This window comes from Urocitellus parryii, chromosome 11 (assembly GCF_045843805.1).
Source record: "Urocitellus parryii isolate mUroPar1 chromosome 11, mUroPar1.hap1, whole genome shotgun sequence".
Taxonomy (NCBI): domain Eukaryota; kingdom Metazoa; phylum Chordata; class Mammalia; order Rodentia; family Sciuridae; genus Urocitellus; species Urocitellus parryii.
The window spans coordinates 94,321,898-94,343,651 of NC_135541.1; the positions used below are offsets into that span (position 1 = coordinate 94,321,898).

The 21,754-nt window shown below is 35.1% G+C and overlaps 1 pseudogene across 1 annotated transcript in view; it reads right to left on the reverse strand.

Annotated features, from left to right (window-relative positions):
• Window positions 1-286: 286 nt before the first annotated feature.
• LOC144249078 (profilin-1-like) overlaps window positions 287-21,754 on the reverse strand; it is a 31,586-nt pseudogene continuing 10,118 nt past the window's right edge. The window contains exons 2-3 of the transcript XR_013342142.1: window positions 1,423-1,480; window positions 287-863 (exon numbers count right to left, since the gene is read on the reverse strand). The product of XR_013342142.1 is annotated as a profilin-1-like (transcript). The remainder of the gene's footprint in view (window positions 864-1,422; window positions 1,481-21,754) is intronic.

Consider the following 21,754-nt stretch of genomic DNA (forward strand, 5'->3'; position numbering starts at 1 on the left):
AGTGTGGTTTCAACTACTTCCTTCTTTGATTGGTAGGTTTACTGTTGACAGGTAAGTTTCCACTCTTTTGGTTCCCAATGTCATATTTTACTTCTGACGGTAAAAACATAATAAACAGTATATAAAATTCTGTAATTTTTTTTTAGTAGAATCTTTTTTATTCAGAAAAAAACAAAACCAAAAAAAAAAAAAAGAACAAAAAATCCAAAACACAAAAAAAAAATGAGAAAAAATTTTTTCCAACCACACACAGGAGGAGTATGGGTAAGGGGGAGGTATCTTTCCATCCAGCCCCGGCCCGGCCCCAGCCCCAGCCCTTGGTAGGAGGGGGTGCAAAAGCTGTGGGGAGTGGTGAGGGAAGGGACAGAAGAGGTCAGTACTGGGCATGCCGCAGGTGGGAAGCCATTTCATAACATTTCTTGTTGATCAAACCACCGTGGACACCTTCTTTGCCCATCAGCAGGACTAGCGTCTTGGCAGTCATGGTGACAGTGACATTGAAGGTGGGGGCTCCACCGGTCTCTTGGTATGAAGATCCACGGTAAATTCCCCATCCTGCAGCAGTGAGTCCCGGATCACAGAACATTTCTGGCCCCTAAGTGTCAGCCCATTCACGAAAAAACTTGACCGGTCTTTGCCAACCAGGACACCAACCTCAGCTGGCGTAATGTTGACGAAGTTTTTCCCGGGGACGGCGGCCCAGACGGAGGGCGAGTCCTTGTAGCCCACGATGGCCGCGACCTGACAGGTCCCGTCTGCCATGAGGTTGTCGATGTAGGCGTTCCACCCGGCCATGGCGCTGCTGCTGGGACTGCTCTCGGAGCTGCTGCTGGGGCCGCGGGCTGGGCTCGGGCTGCCTCGGACTGCCGGGCGGGGGAAGGCAGAGAGCTCTGGGCACGCGCTACCATCCGGACCAAAGCTCTGCTAGCTGTGCAGCAGCCCTCGCACCGCCACTTCCTGCTCTTCCCGCCCCCTCTGGATTTTTATTTGCAAAGGCGGTAGGGGCGGGGCCTGCTCCCCATTCTCTCCCTCCCCCCGTCTGCCCAGATACCGAACTTTGCAAATGCAATTTTAAAAATCCCTCCCCCTATTGCAAAATTTGCAGAGTTCGATGGAAAGCTATGAAAATGGCTGGGGGTGGGGGGTGGAGGGGAAAGGATAAGATTAGGTCTTGCCCCAGTCGGCATTGACTACAAACTAGACTTTGGTATAGGGGAAAGAGGTGAGCCAGAGAATGTAAAAGAGAAAGGAGGAATAATTAGCAAAATGCAAATTGAGCAAATTAAAGCGAGTTCCGGGAACCCAGGGTTAAACAGAACGACTCCTCTTTCCCCCACCTCCGCCGGAGGGAAGGAATGGCCAAAATTCTGTAATTTAAAGTCAATAAGCATCAGAATTTCAGGCAGTCTTCAAATATCTTACCATTCTTCATGGATTGTCTGGAAGCTTCAATTAATTCTTTTCCTTCTTCTGGGATGTTCTAGGAAGAAAAAAAATTAAAATATAATAAGAACCAAAGTTGACAAAATAATTAATGTTCTCCACTACTGCAGGGTACAACAGAATAAGCATTCTGATGTATACTCAAACTAAAATTCTCTCACTAATGGGGTAAGGATTATGAGCCATGACAGAGATATCTCCAAAATGTCACTCCCCTTATCTTCAATTGATTTTTACACAAATACTGAAATACATTATACTATTTTTAAGTTGAATGTTATAGAATAAAAAAATCATATCCATATTTATTTAGAATACTTTTGAAAAAGACTAACAATATGAGAAATTATAGGCAATATTTTAATATATTTCCTAACCTAGAATAGTTTATAAAATAGTAGTGTTTTGCAATGAACATTTAAGTAAATATAGAAACATCTAAAATTTGAAATTTCAGAGTGTGACATAGAATTTGGATATTTTAAGAAAGTATAATGAAAAAACAACAATTCTGAAACTAAAGTATTTCAATTATTGGAGTTTCTGCTTCTAAACTGGTTATTACTTTGCACATGCCATCTAATCTTCGATTAGATGAAGAGTAAATTTTTAGAAAATTTCATTACCTGATATTTTTTGAGAATTTTTATTGGTTCTTTTCAGTTATACATCAAAATAGAATTTATATACTAGGATATAATTATAAAAGCATAGAATTTAATTTGTTCTAATTCAGGACCTAGTACTTCCTTATGTTCTTCTAATCTATCTGCTATTTACTTATAGTTTTTAAAATTACTGAAAGTTTTAGTGGAAAGACTCAATGTATGGATATGTAAGCCCTTCTTAATGCAAGTATTAAGATATAGATTCTAGATTACTGGGTTGCCACAATTCGCAATATTACTTTAGTATAAATACAGAGCCAAGGAGTGAAATAGAGAATACAAGTCTCCTTAAATGTTATGATACCAAAACATCAAGGGTCCAAGTGAAAAAAGAAAAGTTATATGCAATGTATATTATACATTCCAAACTAATGGCACCAGGGAAATTCCACAATTCTATAAAAATTAATTTAGGAATGGATATTGTAAGTCATGTAAGAATGATTTAAAACCACAGTAATATAAACTGACCCAAAAATCCTTGACTAAAATATTATATTTTTCTGCAGTTAAAAAGCTGCAATTTTTCTGTTACTATTTATTTCCCAGGCTATCATTCCTTCCTACCCCCGGGACCTCCAAGTACTTAAGAGAACATTGATACAAAAAAAAATTTTTAAAAAATTCAACATAATTCTTTAAAATGGATTATTAGTAAATTTTCATATAAAATGTAAGAAAAATATAGCTACATTTTCAGCATTAACATCTTAAAACACAAAATTCAGAGCAAGAACATGAGCTTTACAAAACATCACTTTACCTTATTATGAGCTTTATACTTGCTCTCAACCCTTGCAAAGCAGCAATCACATGGATGTGATTTTTTAGAAGATTTTTAGAGCAAAAATGTATAAAAAAACAGGTGAGTAGTTTTCTTTTTAAAGTAAACTCTGTTTAAAGTTAAGGTGTAATTTATTAAATAAATGGTGTTTCTTGATTGGCATAATTAAAATATGACCTCCATTTAAAAAAATAGCTCGTATTTACCTCTTTCTGTCTCTACTGCTGTGAATCTATAAAATATTCAATGAAGGCACTCTTAGTTCCAATTCAGAGAAAAAGCCAATAAATCAGCAGAACCTGATAATAATTTATTTTTGCAAATTGCCTGTCTTGAAGACTGAACTTAAAATCCATGTAATAGCTGGCATTTTTCTTCCACCTGAACTGAAACAAACCTCTGATAACTCAAGACAAGGTAGCAAGATGCACAGTTCCCTATCTTGGAATTCCAGGAGTCAAATACTAAGCAAGGTGGCTTGAAAATGTCGGTCTTTGTTATTCAGCATGGAAATCACCAGTAATAATACACTATCCAATCCCTTTATACATAAAAAGTGCAAAGAGTTCTCTGGAACTTTAAAAAAAAATTGAAAGCTACAAAATTTGTCTGAAAGATGTATTCTAAATGTTATTAGAATACATCTTTCAGACACATTGAAATAAATTATAAAATTGATTTTTTTTCCTGTGTCATTCCCACTTTATTCAAGTCCTCATAAACTAGGAAGCATTTTAAAACCTTTACAGACTCTCAAGGGGAAAGACTGCCAGAAAAGCAGAGTCTTGGTATTTGTACCTCTGTTTCCCTAACTATTATGTAAATGTCCTCCTTCCTCTGGGAATCCATTTCCCAGTTTCTCATCTGCAAAAATCAGTGGCAGTCTCCAAACTTGAAGTCTACATTCCTTAAATATACAGATTCCTGACATAAGGTTAAACTAAAAGGAATCTCAATCAGTGGCCTGTCTAAATATATATCTAATCAAAATAGAAATAAAAATATTAAAAGCTTATGACACTGATGTTTTGTTATAAAATATTCCTCCAGACCCATATTGGAGAAATTTTTAGAATTAATATTAATTGTATTTCTGACAGGTAATTAATGAATGCATTAAAAATTCCTATGTCTCCCACTTTGTACTTATCAAATGCAAGGAAGAAACATGGGGATTATAAAAGTTTGGTACTTAAAAGTAAATTATTGGTCCCATAACCTTAATCTTTACTAAAAGCTGTAAAAATGAAAGAAAACCTTATCTTTGTCACATAAAATAGGATAAAGATATCAGTGTCAAACAAGGGGAGACAAGCAGGAAGTGGCTTTTCTCACAGCTCCATGACATGGGATTCAGAGAGTGAGAAAATTACTTCTCTGTGAGGTGGGGATTAAAGCATGCCCCTGATACTCAATATTGGACAGAGAGCCTTGAAAACTGGGGAATTTGGGGTGCATCAGATGAAGATGAGAAACAGAACTGAAGCTTAGGTTCTGATGTGAGTGGGGGAAATCAGTACATGAGGACGGAAAAGATTGAAAAGTGCTGCAGACAAGGGGCTAGTGTTATGCCTCAGAGGTAGAGTGTTTGCCTAGCATGCATGAGGCACTGGGTTCAATTCTCAGCATCATGTAAAAATAAAATAAAGATACTGTGTCCACCTAAAATTAAAAAAGATAATAATAATAAGAACAAAAGTGCTGCAGACAGTCTTGGAATGCAGAATCTGGGACCAGGGGTCAAGCCTGCCCTGGGCAGACTCAAGTTTTTCTACTCATTAAACTGTGGAATGAAAGTCACCACCAGTCTGCCTGCTATGTACAGGTAGCAGAAGCTGGAGATATATTTAAACATCTGTTACTGCAGTGGCTCCAACTCAGACTGAGAACTTAGATCCATGTGTTGAGGCTCAGTCCGATACATAAATCTGGCAGACACCAGCCACAAGGCCTAAACTGAGCCTAGCAAATCAGTAAAATTCCTGGCATGGACAGTATTTTTCCTGGAGGTAATGCAAGTCAGATAAGCCAAAAAGAGCCTGTCCTCCTCTCTTCCCTTGACACAACAGTGCCCAAAACCAGTGGCAGTGGCTTCAAAATCTCATTGAGCAGGATTGATGGAGCTTGGTGCTTGATAGCAGACCTCAGGATGTCAGAAAGAACAGTGCCCTGGAAATACAGAATGGTAAAGGATTGGCTTCACTGTCCCATGAATGTAGCCCTGAGGAGAAGAGTGAGGTATAGTACGAGGTGTGCATTTATTTATTTATGCCTAGTAACTTCCCATGGAATAAAACAATTGGGGAAAATACTGGACCTCACTGCCTTCCCTGAGTATATCTTGTACAATGCAGCATAACCCTTATCATGGAGATGCAGCTGACAGCACTTCTCACAGCTCCCCATGCCATTCCATGGAGAAGGGAAACTGAGATATGGAAAGATACTTTGGAACAGACAACAAGCACATAATCTCAGTAACAAACCAGGTTTTTATTTTTGTTGTTGTTATTGTTGTTTTAGTTTTTCTCTGTGTACAGATGGATGCATGATGAATATTTATACATTTGCACATCTACATATGTTTCTGGTTCTTCATTTGTGCCATTGTTAAACATAGTTATTTTTTCCATTATCTGTTTCTGAGGGTTAAAGATTTCAATTAGCATATTTTGCACTGGCTTTTTATTCTGTTTCAAATCTTTTATTTCCCTTTGTTTCTATATCTCTCGTTTCTCTTACAAATAATCAAATTCCATTGTTCTCTCTTTACTCTTTATTTCTTTTACTACTAAGCAAATAATCTAACATTACATTTTAAGGACCTAGAGAAAAACACTAAAATCAGCAAAAGAAAGCAAATAATAAAAATCAAAGATGAAACTGATAAAATCAAATATTGAAAAAGAAATTAATTAATTTTTTAATAAACAAAATTGGTAAATTTTAGCCAAGCTAACACAGAGAGAAACATGCAAAGTACTAAAATCTATGGTGAAAATGGAAATATCAGCATAGACACTACTGTAACAGAGCATAAATAGAGTCTATTTTTCAATATCTATATCCAAATAAGCTAGAAAATCTTAAAGACATCAGTAAATTCCTGGAAACATGAAGTACCCAAATTGAACCAGAGGATATAGAAAATTTAAACAGATCTATTGCAAATAATGAGAATAAAGAAGTCGTCAAGACTCTACCAACAAAGAAAAGCCTAGGACCAGATGGATGCTCAACCTATTTCTACCAAACCTCTGAAGAAGAACCAATACCAATCCTCCTCAATCATTTCATGAAAGTAAAAAAGAGGGAACTATTCAAGTTAATTCAATGAAGCCTATCTCACATTGCTACCAAATCCAAAGACACATCAAAAAAAGAAAAATTCAGACTAATATCCTTGATGAACATAGATGCAAAAATCCTCAATAAAATACTGCTAAATCCCATACAAAAATATATTTTAAAAAATAGTGCACCATGACCAAGTGAGTTTCATCCCAGGAATACAAAATTGATTCAACAAATGGAAATCAATAAATGTAATTCATCACACAAATAGACACAGAGATGAGAACACATGATTATCCAAATAGATGCACCATCTACTTTTGACAAAATACCACATCCATTCATGCTTTAAACTCTAGAAAATACAGGAATTAAGGAATCAAACCTCAACATTGTAAAAGCTATACATGACAAACCCAATGCCAACATAATTCTAAATGGAGAACAACTACAGAATTTCTTCTAAAAACTAGAATGAGACAGGGATTCCCACTTTCACAACTTCTATTAGTACATAAAGAAACTCCAAGCAAATACAAAATGTAGATATAATACCCTGCAATCTATCAGATCATAATGGAATAAAACACCGAATAACCAAATTCACTATTGAATGATAAACAGAGAGCTGAACAAATCAGGTCCTTTAATCTCTAGCTAGAGCAATGTGGCAAAGGAATGTAATTAAAGGGATATCAAAATGAAAGAAAGGGCTAAAACTAGCTCCATTTAAAGAGGACATGATTCTATACTTAGAACACCCCCCACAAAAAAAAACTCACTAGAAAACTTTTAGAACACAATTGAATTCATCAAATTGCAGGATACAAACGTAACACTCATTAATCAATTTTGTTTCTATTCTCCAATAAAGAATGAGCTAAAAAAGAAATTAGGAAAATTATCCTATTCAAAATAGTATAAAAACACTTGGGAAACAATCTAACAAAAGAGGTAAAAGACCTCTACAATGAAAATTACATAACACTCAAGAAAAAAATTGAGGAAGACCTTGGGGGATGGAAAGACTTCCCATGTTCTTAGTCAGAATTAATACTGTCACAATGACCATACTACCAAAAGTGCTATAAAATTTCAATGCAATTCCCTTCCAGAGCCCAAAGATGTTCTTCACAGAAACAGAAAACATGCAATCATGAAATAACTTAAACAAGAGACCTAGAATACCCTAAACAATTCCTAGCAAGAAAAATGAAGCATGAGGCATCACAATATCAGACTTCAATTACACTACAGAGGTCTAAAGACAAAAACAGTATGCTTTTGGCAACAAAACAGGCAAGACCACCAATGAAACAGAAGACAGAAACAAAACCAAATAAATACAGTTACCTCATACTAGACAAAATCACCAATATAATATGCTGGAGAAAAGATAGCCTCTTCAACAAATGGTGCTGAGAGAATTGGAAATCCATATGTAGTAGAATTAAATGGAAACCTAATCCTCTCACCACACAAAAAACACAACTCAAAGTGGATCAATGACTTATGTATTAGACTAGAATCCCTGCTCCTGATGGAAGAAAATGTAGGCCAAAAACTCCAACATATCAGCTCAGGAACAGACTTCTTAATATAATCTCTAAAGTACAAGAAGTTATTGGTGGGCCTGACCATGGATCGACAAAGAAGAATGCCTATCTTGCTCATTGTGCAACAGAGAAGTCCTAACATACAACACTATGTTTTGGAACAGAGTGTTGTCAGAACACTGGCAAACACCATTTCCCTGCTCCTTTGACAATAAATTATTCCCCTGTTGGTACAAGGCAGTTCCTAGACTCTTGGTTTCAAGAATCCTGTAATATTGGCACATACCCACTATAGAAGCTATTTTTGCTGCATAATAGAGCAGAAACAATTCTCTGAAAATGTCTTTGGAGCAGTTTCTTTGTGCCTTCATGCTCCCAATAGTAGATGCTGGAAGGGCAAGACTCTTCTGCAAAAAGTAAAATCAATTATCAATAAATAGTACTGCATCAAACTAAGAAGCTTCTTCATTGCAAAGAAAAACACCAAGAACATGAAAAGGGAACCAACAGAATAGGAAAAATACTTTTGCCACCTGCACCTCAGAAAAAGCATTAACTTCAGAATAAAAAACTAAATAATGGGGCTGGGGATGTGGCTCAAGCAGTAGCACGCTCGCCTGGCATGCGTGCGGCCCGGGTTTGATCCTCAGCACCACATACCAACAAAGATGCTGTGTCCGCTGAGAACTAAAAAATAAATATTAAAAATTCTCTCTCTCTCTCTCTCCCCTCTCTCACTCTCTCTTTAAAAAAAGAACTAAATAATGATGATGATTTTGATGATGATGATGATGATAATAATAATAACTTAAAACTAATAATAACACTACCACCCATTTAATAAATGAGCAAAGAAATTCAACAGGAACTTCACAGAAGAAATACAGATGATCAACAAATATATAAAAATGTTTACAGAAGTTAAAGAAAAGCAGTAAACAGACCAGGGAAAGATGGCTTACAAAGACATTCCAGTGTAGGAGAGAGCAAATATACTAATATCTTACTTCCAGCTACTTTTTCTATTTTATGTGTGGTACAAACAAAACTTTATCTCCCTTAAGGGTAAAAGTGTTCAAAGATGGCAACCTTCAGAGTTTATATACTCTTATCCACACCACATTGTCATGGGTAAATGTAGAAAGAAGCACTAGAAAGGTATCAGTAAGTTGTTATGTAGTAGCTGATATAATAAAATATTTACATAGACTATTAACTCACTCATGCTTTCAGAAGGAGCCAAACATTGTCTATCCACATAGGAGAAGAAAATCTTTCCCACTTCATTTACATTATAGAACAAAACAAAATAATATAACAACAACAATCAAAGAAAAAAAAACAATGTGAATCTTGTGGCATTTCCTCTGAGAGAATTTACTGGTAGGACAGAGGAAAGAGATAAGTGGTAATGTATAGCATAGAATGTATGAGCTCTGGCTTCAATCCCCAACAGCGAAATAAATAATGATGATGATAACTATAATGGTGATGATGATGACTATGATGATGAATGATGATTTTTTAAAAAAATTGTACTGTTAAAATGATACAGGCTGAATTTATATTCACCACTCAAAAGAAGAGAATTATTTCAATTCATGCATTCTATTCAAATTTGAGTCTTATTTCCCATGGCAAGGTAAATGTAGAAGACTTTTTGATGACAATTTTATAAACTATGACTTCTTTAAAAATATGTTTTTAGTTGTAGTTGGACATAATACCTTTATTTTATTTATTTTTATGTGGTACTAAGGATTGAACCCAGCATCTTGCATGTACTAGGTGAGTGCTCTACTGCTGAGCCAAAAAACCCAGCCCAAACTACAATTTCTTGAGACTGTAAAATTCCATTAAGAAGAGTTTATCTGGTCCCAGGAGAGCAGGATGGTCCATTTAGTACTGTGTTATACAATATGATGTCAATTTTCCCAACCCTCCTCATAAGTGGAAGTCTTTTATAGACTCCACACTTCTTCAGCATGCTTCAGTATGCATTTTATATGTCCTCATGTCCTATTCTGATGAACAAAAGCACTAAAAATGGAAGACAACAGCTTTAAATGTACCCAACTCACAGAGAATGTACCTCAATTTCATGATGCTATGGGTTCAATCACTGGCACCACAAAAGCACTAATAGAAAAAAAAAAAATATATATATATATATATGTTCAAATGTATTGTTTTCTTTTTCTGTTTAATTGTGACCTGAATGATTTATGGGCATTTATACAAATTCATATTTTTTCTCATTTCTAGCATTTTTTTTTGTTACTGGGGATTGAACTCAGGAGTACCCGACCACTGAGCCACATCTCATCCTTGCTTCATTATTTTATTTAGAGAAAGGATCTCACTGTGTTGCTTAGCACCTAGCCATTGCTGAGGCTGGCTTTGAACTCAGCCTCTCCTGTCTCAGCCTCTCAAGCTGCTGGGATTATAGGCATGTACTACTGAGCCCAGAGACTACTAGCATTTTTGAAGCCACTTATTTTTCATGGATCAATATTTGGAGCTACCAATAAAGAAAATTCCATGAGTAGATAAATTCTATGTCAATTCCTACCAAATCTGTAAAGAAGAAATTACACCCAAAACTCCTCAAATTATTCCATTAAATAGAAAAGGATAGAACACTTCCAAACTCATTCTATGAAGGAAGAATCACCCTGATAACAAAACCAGACAAAGATACCTCAATGAAATAAATCTTTAGATAAATATCTCTGATGAACATATATGCATAAACTCTTGACAAAATACTGAAAAATTACATACAAAAACATATTAAAAACATAGTGCACCATGACCAAGTGGAGTTCATCACAGAGATGCAAGGTTGGTTCAACCTATGAAAATCAAAACATAACTCATAAATAGACTTAAAAATATCACATAATTATCTCAATAATTTAATAAAGAGCATTTGACAGAATACAGCACCCATTCATGTTCAAAATGGTAGTAAAATGAGGGATAATAGGAACATAACTGAACATTTTAAAAGCTCTATTCCCCAAAACCCAAGACTAACATCATTTCAAATGGAAAAAAATGAAGAATTATTTCTAAAAACTAGAACAAGACAAGGGTGCCCTCTTTTACCACTTCTATTCGACATATGAATATTGAAATTCTAACCAGAGCAGTTTGGTTAAATAAATTAAAGGGATATAAATAGAAAAAGAAGAGCTCAAAGTGTCCCTATTTGCCAACAACAAGATTCTAAAACTACACCACAAAACTTCTAGAACTCATAAACAAACTCAGCTTAGTAGCAGGTTATAGAATTAACACCCATAAATCAATTATGATCTTGTACACAAATTATGTTTCAGCTGATGAATCACAATAGGCTCAAAAAATTAGAAAAACAAAATAATTGGGAAACAATCTAAGAAGTGAAAGACCTCTTTTATGACAATTACCAAACACTAAAGGAAGAAATTGAAGAAGCCCTTAGAAGATGGAAGATTTTCGATGGTCTTGGATTGGCAGAATTTATGTTATCAAAATTGCCATACTACCAAAATTCTATAGATTTAATGCAATTCCTATTAAAATGTCAATGATATTTTACAATGAAATAGAAAAAGCAGTTATGAAATTCACTTGAAAAAACAAGAGGCCCAGAATATTCAAAACAATCCTTAGTGAAAAAAGTGAAGGAGGCAGCAGGCATCACAATATCCAATCTCAAATTATAATATAGTGCTAAAAATGGCATGGTTTTGACACCAAAACAGGCAAAAAGTCCAATGGAACACAGAAAACATTACAGAAATCACATAAATATTATTATCTCAAACTAGACAAAAGCACCAACAACATACATTGAAAGAAAAGACAGCCTCTTAAACAAGTTGTACTGAGAAAATTGGAAATATGTATATGGCAGAATCAAATTAAACCCATATCCCTATTCCTGCACAAAACTCAACACAAAGTACATCAAGAACTTAGGCATTAGACCAGATATCCTGTACCCATGGAAGAAAATATAGGCCCAACTCTCCATCATGTTGGCTTCCTCAATAAGGCTTCTAAACTGCAACAAATAAAATCAATAATCAATAAATGGAAAGGTAACAAAGTAAAAAGATTTCTCACAGCAAAGAAAATTATCAGGAACATGAACAGAGAGCCTACAAAAGGAGAGAAAATCTTTACCACCTGCACCTCAGAACATTAGTCTTGTGGATATGTAAAAAACTCAAAAAACCAGCTCAGGAGGCTGAAACAGGAGCATCAAGAGGTACTAAACAACTCTGTGGCTAAATAAAATTCAAAACAGGGCTGGGGCTGGGGCTCAGTGTTAGAAATTTGCCTTGCTGGTGTGAGACCCTGAGTTTGATCCTCAGCACTACATAAAAATAAATAAATAAAAAACAAATAAATAGATAAGTAAATAAATTGTGTTCATCTATAACTAAAAATAATAAAAATAAAATGCAAAACATAGGGCAGGGGATGTGGCTCAGTGGTTGAATGCCCTTGAGTTGAATCCCTAGTACTTGCCCCCATGGACAAAAATCAAAAAATTTAACCCAAACATACAAATAACCCAATACAGTTGGGCCTATATTCTCTTCTAGTGGGCACAGGATGTCTATAAATATGCAAAGAATCTGAACTGGTAGTTAATAGAACAAGAAATACAACTGGTCAACAAATATATTTTTAAAATGCTCAAAGTCCCAACAATTAGAAAAATGCAAATTAAAACTACATTGAGATTCCACTCTTGGTTCAGTCAGAATGGTAATTATCAAGAATGCAAGTCACAATAAATGCTGGAGAGTATGTGAAAAAAATGTTACACTCATACATTGCTAGTGAGACTGCAAATTTGTGCAAGCATTCTGGAAAACAGTACAGAGATTCCTCAGAAAATTTGGAATGGAAACCCCATTCAACCAGTTATCAACCCAGTTGATTCTTGATTTTATTTGTTGCAATTTAGAAGTCTTGTTGAGGAAGTCAGTTCCTAAACTGACATGATGGAGAGTTGGGCCTACATATATAACCAAAACACACTGTAGTATGTTAAAATCAACATACTACAGTGACACAGCCATATCAATATCTACAGCAGCCCAGCAATAGTTAAGCTATGGAAACAACCTAGGTGGCCTTCAAAAGATGAAATTTAAAGACAATGTGGTATATATACACAATGGAGTATTTCTCATCCTTAAAGAATAATGAAATTTATGGCATTTGCTGGTAAATGGATGGAATCTGAGATTATTATACCAAGTAAAATATGCCAATACCAAAAAACCAAATGTCAAATGTTCTCTCTGATTGTAAATAGAATAAGTTATATCCCATGTATGTACAAAATACACTATACTGTCATATATATCTTCAAAAATAAAAATAAAACCTGGTGCTGAAAGAAATTAAAAATAAGAACAGAGATAAAAAGTTTTCACCTAACACACCCATTTAGTAATGAATAGAGATAACTAAAATTAAATGGTGTGAACATCCTAAAGCAAAACTAAAAATAAATGAAGCAACTCTTATGGAATTATGCAGGTATGAGATCTTCATTTATTCAGGTCCTCAGCCTAGGTCTCTCCAATGTATTTGCAGACAGCACATTATTGACAAGTTTGGAAGAACCACAACAGAAAATGCATTTCAGATACTCTACTGCCTATATTACTAGTCCAATAACGTGACTCCACTCTCACAACACCAACACAAAAAGTTGTTTCTTGACAGTGCAAACTATCACAACTCAGGAGTCATAGATAAGACATAGGAAACTACAATACAGACACCATTTGGAAAAGAATTCAACATTACACGTTTAACCAATAGCACAGGACACATCATCCAGGGAAATCTATTTCCTTAGCAGACACTCACATAAATGTGGAAAAGATATATATCCCTGAAAATGTACAAATTTCAATACAGAAATATACGAAAGGTAAAATGCAAGGTAGCATGACTGCTTCATAGTTCATAACTCTAGAAACTCTTTCCAAAGATAATGCAATAGACAAAAGTGCCAGAAAAAAAGTTTGGAAAAGGGGTTTAAAATTGTGAATTAATTCAAAGATGAAGCAAAGAAAAACTGAGTAAATGAAGGAAAACAATGCAGGACATGGAAAAAAAATTCAATACAGATTCTGGAAAAGAATCAATTAGAAATCTTAAAAATGAAGAGCCCAATGTCTCAAATTAAAAATATCCAGTTGAAGTCAGACCCACAAACTAGATCAAGTGAAAGAAAAATATCATAGCTTGAAGGTGATGAAATATCACATTCACACAATATCAATAACAATTAAAACAATTGTAAACAACTTACAAACCCACTAGACACAATTCATAGACTACTTTTATGAATCACTGGTACACACAATGGAGAAGAGGTATAGGCTGCAGGCAATGCAAATTTTCTCAGTGAACAAAAGTAACTATTTCTTTTATATTGTGAAAGTTATGGACATCCAGGTATAAGATTTTAGAATACCAAGTGGACATGGCCATATGAGAACCTCTCCAAATCATAGTCTATAAAATTACCAAAGGTAAACTGAAATCTATAATAAGGGCCAAAGCAATTATAAACACATCAGAAAAATATTAGATTTATGAGTAGAAATTTAAAGGCCCAGGATAGTAGGAAATGGTATAATTCAAACCTCACATGAAAAGGTTAATAAAAGAAACGAAGAAAAAACTGTAAAATGGATGAAAAGGGTGGTCATCATGTTAAGGTGAAAAAATCAGAAAAAAATCCAATTATCATATTCTCTTCCTAACATATGGTATCTGGAAAGAGAAATTATGGAGGGAATATTAAAGAATAGGGATGGTAACTGGGGATGAAAAAGAGAGAGTAGGGAAAATTGGAATTAAGGAGAGTGGTCAGGATTCAAGTATTGTATATGAGTGTATAGAAATATCACTGTGAAATTCACTAATTTGGTCATTCAATAGGAGTTGATATTAATAGTTGACAAGAACACCTGTTTTTATAACAAGGACAATTTGTTATCATGTGACCATATACAAAACACAATGTACTAATTTAAAAATATTATTCTTACTTCTGCAAAGACATAAAATTTCAGAATCAAAATTAATGTAGAATTTCTTCACAATATCATTTAGATGATAAATTTCCTATAATTAATTACTAACTCCTGAATTCTATATGATCAAGAAAGATATTAAGAAAAATATGAATGGAATTTGAACATTTATTTTTTTCCACTGTTCTTTTGTGATCAAACTTTCTTACTCTTATTTACACAGGGCATGAACACCAAGAGTAACTCACTTTTGTGAGTCTTACCTGGATTGAAATTTACTGATGTTCTAGATTGTGCTTTCATATAACAAAGAATTAGATTCCTGTTGCTATGTTTTGAAAAGTAATAAAATTGGTATTTTAATATTCAGATGAAAACATTCACCAAATACATTTCAATACTTATTAATGTTTTAGATCTAGTATCAGAACTTTTTAATATGTTCTCCAAATCTGTATGCTGTATAAACATTTTATTAACTTGAAAATTATTTGTACAGTGTTGTTCTGTTTTTGAGATGGTTTTTCATGATGATGGTCAGGCTGATCTTAAATTCCTGGGCTCAAGCAACTGTCCTGCCTCAGGTTCCCAAGTGGCTGGGGTAAATGCATGTGTCTCTGTACTCATAACTTGTAATTAAAAAGAAAAAGTAAGATGAAATGATCATGAATTGAGAGAAAGACAGGTAAATATATTAACTAGTGTGTCTTGAACTCAGAAAATGCTCTGTCTGTAAAAAATAGCTTTTTGTTCTTGCACAAGTACTTTCCCTTAGGCTTAAAAGCCTTCTAAAAAATTAGGGTTGTATAACTTTAGTTCACCTGGTTGTTATTGAGATTTACCAAGATAATATTGAAACATTTTAAGCAAAATAGTAAAATAATGACATACTTCACTACTTAAAACTGACCTAGAACTAATGTGTATTTTTCACAGATTCTAATATTCAAAAGTTAAAATTATTTTAAAAAATGTTTGTGTCCTAACTTTCATTATTAATTGGGCTCTTCTTTGTGCTTTATAACTCAGAGCAAATCAGCAATTAATTTATAAATCTATTTATAAACATCTCCTTTAATAAAGAATATAATCATCCCCTTCTGTGAGACTAATCAATAGCATCAAAGGCAAGAAATTAACAAATGCCAAGTACTGGCTTGGTCCACTACCATTTCTTCCCTACCTAGTTGAACAGAACCAGCAGATCTTTGTAAGAGTAGCTACGTTTCCATGTTGATCTCCAACTGACATGGAACACAAACTCCTCTTTAACACAATGGATGCTGAGGAGTCATGATGGGGCTTAGCTCTCTTGCATTCAATGAATCTACTTAATCTCTTCCTTTTGAGATAGAACTTAATAAATGCTCAAAACTTTAGGCAGTGATTCCAACAGCTTGTAAATTTTTCATTGCTCCAGAAAACCATTAGAAGTGCCATTCAAAAGTTGGCACCCACCCTGGAAAACAGTGATATGGGGCTCCCTGCAGTTAAAGAAAATCTATTTCAAGGGATGGAAGGATTCAGGGAACAGATCTATTAGCCACATTGACAAAAAACTCTTGGTATCTTCCAGTGACATTACTTGAAGCTCTCTAATAGCTTTGAATGATTTTAATTTTATGACAGAAAAAAAAGTCCTCAAAGGATAATTCACCAGAAAGGGCAAGGCTAATAGGAATCAGGTTCAAATATTTCAAAATAGCTAGTGGAGAGGATTTTGAGGAACCCTACCACAAACAAACAAATACTTGCAGGGGTGGATATGCCAATTGCCACAGTCTAAGCATTAAATATTGTATACATGTAATGAAATGTCACATTGTGCCCCATAAATATGTACAATTACTATGCAACAATTAAAAATTTAATAACATTTTTTAAAATTAACACATCCAAGATCAAACTATTCATTATTCCCTCTCCCTGCCCCAAACTTGGTCATATTCCAGTCTTCTCTACCTCAGTAAAAGGCACCTCATCCATCTATCTGCACAAATCAGGCATTCAGGAGCTGACCTTCATACTGTTCACATGCAAAACTCCACATCAAATTTATTACCAAGTTTTGATGATATTTCTCTCTTAATCCTACCCCAATTGCTATCATCAGCGAAGCTACCACCATATCTTGCCTGAAATATTCTAATAACAACCTACTAATCAGTTTCCCCTCATCCACTGTGACCCATACAATTCACTCAGAATGATGTTCTCAAAATGTCAGTGTAAGCCAATTGCTCTCATCTCCACATAAAACCCATTAACATTTGCCCCTTACTCAAAAATGGCCTGCAAGGCCTGTATGGCCTGACTGTGGCCACTTCCCAGCCTCGTCTCACATCACTCCCTACTTCTTTAGTACAATCCTGTTAAATCAGCCTTCTCTATATTCCTTGGCCACATAATGCTTCTACCCACCAAAGGGCCTCTGCACATGCTATCTTTCATCCTGGAATACTTGTCCTACAACACTTTTTTCTAATTAACTCCAGCCCATACTCTGCAGACTCAAGGGCTATGGGTTCTGGAATCCTGTTTCATTCTAGGTCAAGGGCCTTCCACTGCTATCAGCACTCAGAAATTTATGTTTCTTTTCTTAGCACTTATTTTCTTCAGAATGGCATAAATATTCACTTGGCCATTTGATTAATTGCTCTCACTTTCCAAAATGAAAACTCCATGAAGACAAAATCCTTGAATACTTACTCTTACCATCAATTCTCCAATACCAGAACCATGCCTGATACCTAGTAGGTGCTCAATACCTTGCACAAACGCTTCCTCTGGGTAGTTCTAAGAAACAATAGTAGAAGGACTACACTATGCTAAGGACTTTGTAACTGAAGCCCACTGTTACCTCTGACACTATCATCTTCTGACAAGGAAGAATGACATGCTCAAAGCAAATGAGTGGGTGAACATGGCACCCTTGGTGTCTATTCTAGGGCCTTCTCCAGTGCAAATGCTGGCATTTCCATGTGGTTTTGTACCTACAGAAGATCCTTTCCCTTGTTTACTAGTAAGTAATCATGAGTTTTGTCTTCCAAGCTCTTGCTCTAGTTTTATTGGAATCATTAGCTAAGGTTTTCATCTCAAGCTGGCAGGTCACTAGCAATGTCATTTGTCTCCATTTCCCTCCATGGTACACACTCAGCAAATATTACTTGAAGAATTTCTGGCTATGAGGCAAGAACCAGTAATTGAATTAAATATTTTCACTGTCTCTAAGTCAGTCTGCTGAAAACAAATTATTTTCTCTGCCCTATCAGGACACAATTAAAGAAGAAATATCCAGATTTTTTCTGTGGTTAAATTATCAGCTGTCCATTGCATCATGCCATGCAGTCCAACGTAAATAGAACACGTACCCTTCCCTGTTGGCCAGTGCTCAGAAATATTACATGTGGTCTCAAGAACAATGTACATTATTAATAGCCTATGAGCTTATGCCTTTCCCCACCCACCCCCAACTGTTCTCCCTACCACCCTCCTGCACAGGGCTGAAAATGTTGCCTGCCACTACATCAGCATGGGAAAAAATACTGAAACAAATATAGACAAATGTCTGACAATCCAAATTATGAAAGAAACCTAATAGCTTTTGTTCTACTCCCATCCTTACTCAACTCAGCCTCATCACTAGTTTCAAACCATCAAAGCTTTTGTTAAATGTAAAAAAGCCAATAAAAATAGGTAACAGAAAAATAAGCCCCAATCTGTAAGGAAGAATTAGTAACTAGAAGAATTCCAAAGATTACATATAAACTGTTTCTGGAAATCACTCATGCTTTGCTGTCCTTTTTTAAATGTGATTAGTGATTCACTTTTCATTTACATTCCGTTTCAGACTGCTTTTCAAAAGAGAGGGAATTTTCAAAGAAAAAGTTTAGATTTTTGAGACTGACACATTGAAGTTTAATATTGGGATATAAACTAATTCAACCAAAAAAAATAATAATAAAAAGGAAAAAGAGAGCTGAAAATCCAACAGTAGCACTCAATTTCAAAGGAGGGACAACATCTCTAAAACAATGACTACAGGGCTCAGGAATCTCTGGATTAAAATCAAACAGCTTCTTCACAAATATATACATATGCAAAAAAACTATTCTCCCCAACTTCCAAAACTCCTACAACTTACCAAACTCAGGTCACTGCAATTTTACACAGTATTTATGATCTGGTGAAATGACACAGGCTTACTCTGCTCACTAACATGATGAAACACAAACAGAAAGAGCTAATTCTATTAGTTTTCCCTCAGTTAATCAGTCCTAAGCCATAAGCCCAGCAAGTTTGTTTTGTTTTTAAATTTGACATGGATATACCTTTAATGTGCCTGACTATACGCTTCGAGCCACCATACAGCACTGACAAAAGTAAATTCTTCCAATTAGCAATAAATATACCCAGCATGGCTAAAGTAGGGAAATAGTGTAGTAAAATGTTATACACTGCAGATGCAAACACTTGGGCATCTGATTAATTTGGGGTTGGGGAGGAGGAAATATGCAAGGTTGTCAAAAGCTGCCATGCCACTCATAAATATATTATCTGAGCAGATGAGAAAGGAGAAAACCTACGGGGGAGAAAAGGTCAGTATTTTAATTTTTAGCAATTCTTTCTCTTCAATCCATTTACTTACAATTTATGAAAAGAGAAAAATGGATACAGGGGGAGAAAAAGTGAAGTTATATGGTATTTTCCTCTTAGAGTAGTTTTATCCTGGAAATAACCTATGCAGACTGACTGTATAACCAGACAATTAAAGCGTACACCAGTTTCTATGCCACTGGTGAATAGTAATTAATAACTTCACACTTTTTGTCTCTTAACAAGAAGGGAATGGCACTTTCAAAATCATTACTGCTCTGTCATCTTGGTTCATTGCCAAAGCAAGGAGCTTCAGAACACCTGTCAAATAACACGCAGCTTGTGGAAAAGAAACATATACCAAAATAGGATCATATAAAATTTTCACGTATGTAGAGAATGGAATGAATTTGGGTTAACAAAAAGTCACTCATTCTGACAACCTTTGGGGGAAGAAAGGAAGAGATTTCCAAAGAATGTATATGACTGGAGTCAATATAATGAAAATCTACCTCAGCAGTGATCAGTGGCATCAACACAAAGTCTAATAGTAGTTATATTCTCAGCCTTAGCCACATTTCCAATTGTTTCAGTAATTAAAAGGACAAAATGCCTCTGCCTTCTCAAATAAGAATGCCTAAGTCAAATGTTTAACTATCCTTTTCCTTATTCTGAGTATCCTGTCCATTCTTATAAACTAAAAATAGGTTTCCATACCAAGATTCTGTTAAAAATATTCATCACCTCACATACACCCATCTATAACTGCAAAAACATGTAGGTGAGTATCATCCCAGAGGTAAGGCAAATAAACATCTATTGCATGGTGCACAGGCCAAGATCAAATACAAACATTTAAAGCATGATCCCTGAACCATTAAACAGAAGTGGAGATTAGAAAATATAGAAATAATTTGAAGTATAGGCTTTCCTTTTATTTTCATGTTTGTTAATTAAAAAAAGCAATTTAAGTACTGATACTAATTTTGTGCAGATCCATTTTAAATATAATAATAAAAAATTCAACGTATAGGTGAAAAAAGAAGCCAAACTCCATTAGCACATAGTAGGTACTAAGTTTTGTTTGTTTTAATGAACAGTTGACTATTACATGTTCTCAGTATACCATATGCTATGTGAGATTGCTTTTGTTGATGGAATTACTAATTATAAACAATATGACTTTGTAATGTCTAGTCGCTGGACAAAACTGGGACTGTCTTCATCTTTGCACTGCCAGCAGCAATTACAGCATGGAGGACATGCTGGAGACTTTCCTTGAAGATTACTGAATCCATGGAAGAATGAAGTTTCTGATAATTAGTGTTTGGATAAGTTCAATCATTTACTAACCTGAAGGGAAGCAAATCAGGAAAAAGACCCAAAGACAATCACAAAAGTAAGATATTTTACATATAAATGTTTGGTTAAGAACTGTCAAGAAGGTTACTACATTGATGGAGCAGCATACTTCCTAGCACTCAGCAGGTACATAAAGCTGATACATTATGTCCTCCAAAGCAAACCCAGGATAACTGATCACTCTATTTTACAATTCTAAAGAAATTTTATATTTATTATCCAACTGAAATACGTCTTAAAAAAGAGCATAAAAAGTACATTATGCTAATTGGAAAGTGGCATTATGAGAGCAATTGTATGGATCATATGCACACATTATAGGCATTGGAATGATTAACTTACATCTGTGTTTTAGGGGTAATAAGCCTCCACAGGGGTTCACTACTACTTAGTTGACTGACTTCAAAAAGCAGACAAACTGAATTATGTACACTCTATAGTTAACGCTTGTCAGTCTTTGAACAGCATCAATGAAAATCAATTTTCCACTTTCCTGCTCCACCAAAAAAATGTCCAACTTCTAAGATTAAAAATTCAGCTTCTAAGATTAATAGCCTGTGATGAAAAAGTACCTGTGTGGTCCAACATGGCATTCAAGCCACAAGACGACTGCCAGCTGGCCTGGTTACCTTCACAGCACATGCCAGAAAGCTGGTTGACAATGGATATATTTGATCGGAACAGGGCTTTGGTTGTAAATTTGTGCAGTGCTTACCCTCCACATTATGCCATGCAAATGTGCAAGTAATTGCCCTGGCTCTAAAATTCCATTAAGGCTCAAAAAAGCTCCTTTGGAGGAAAATAAGAATTAAAAATAGTTCAAGGAGGGACAAGAAGACTGAAGAAAGGGAAAGCAAGCCACAAGTACAGACTCTGACATTTACAACTTCACAAAAGCAAGTAAAACATTAAGCAGGGAATTAGATTATGTGTCTTTCTTGAAAGCTTTCCCCAAGTAAACAGACTTTCAGAAAATTGTTGCTACTA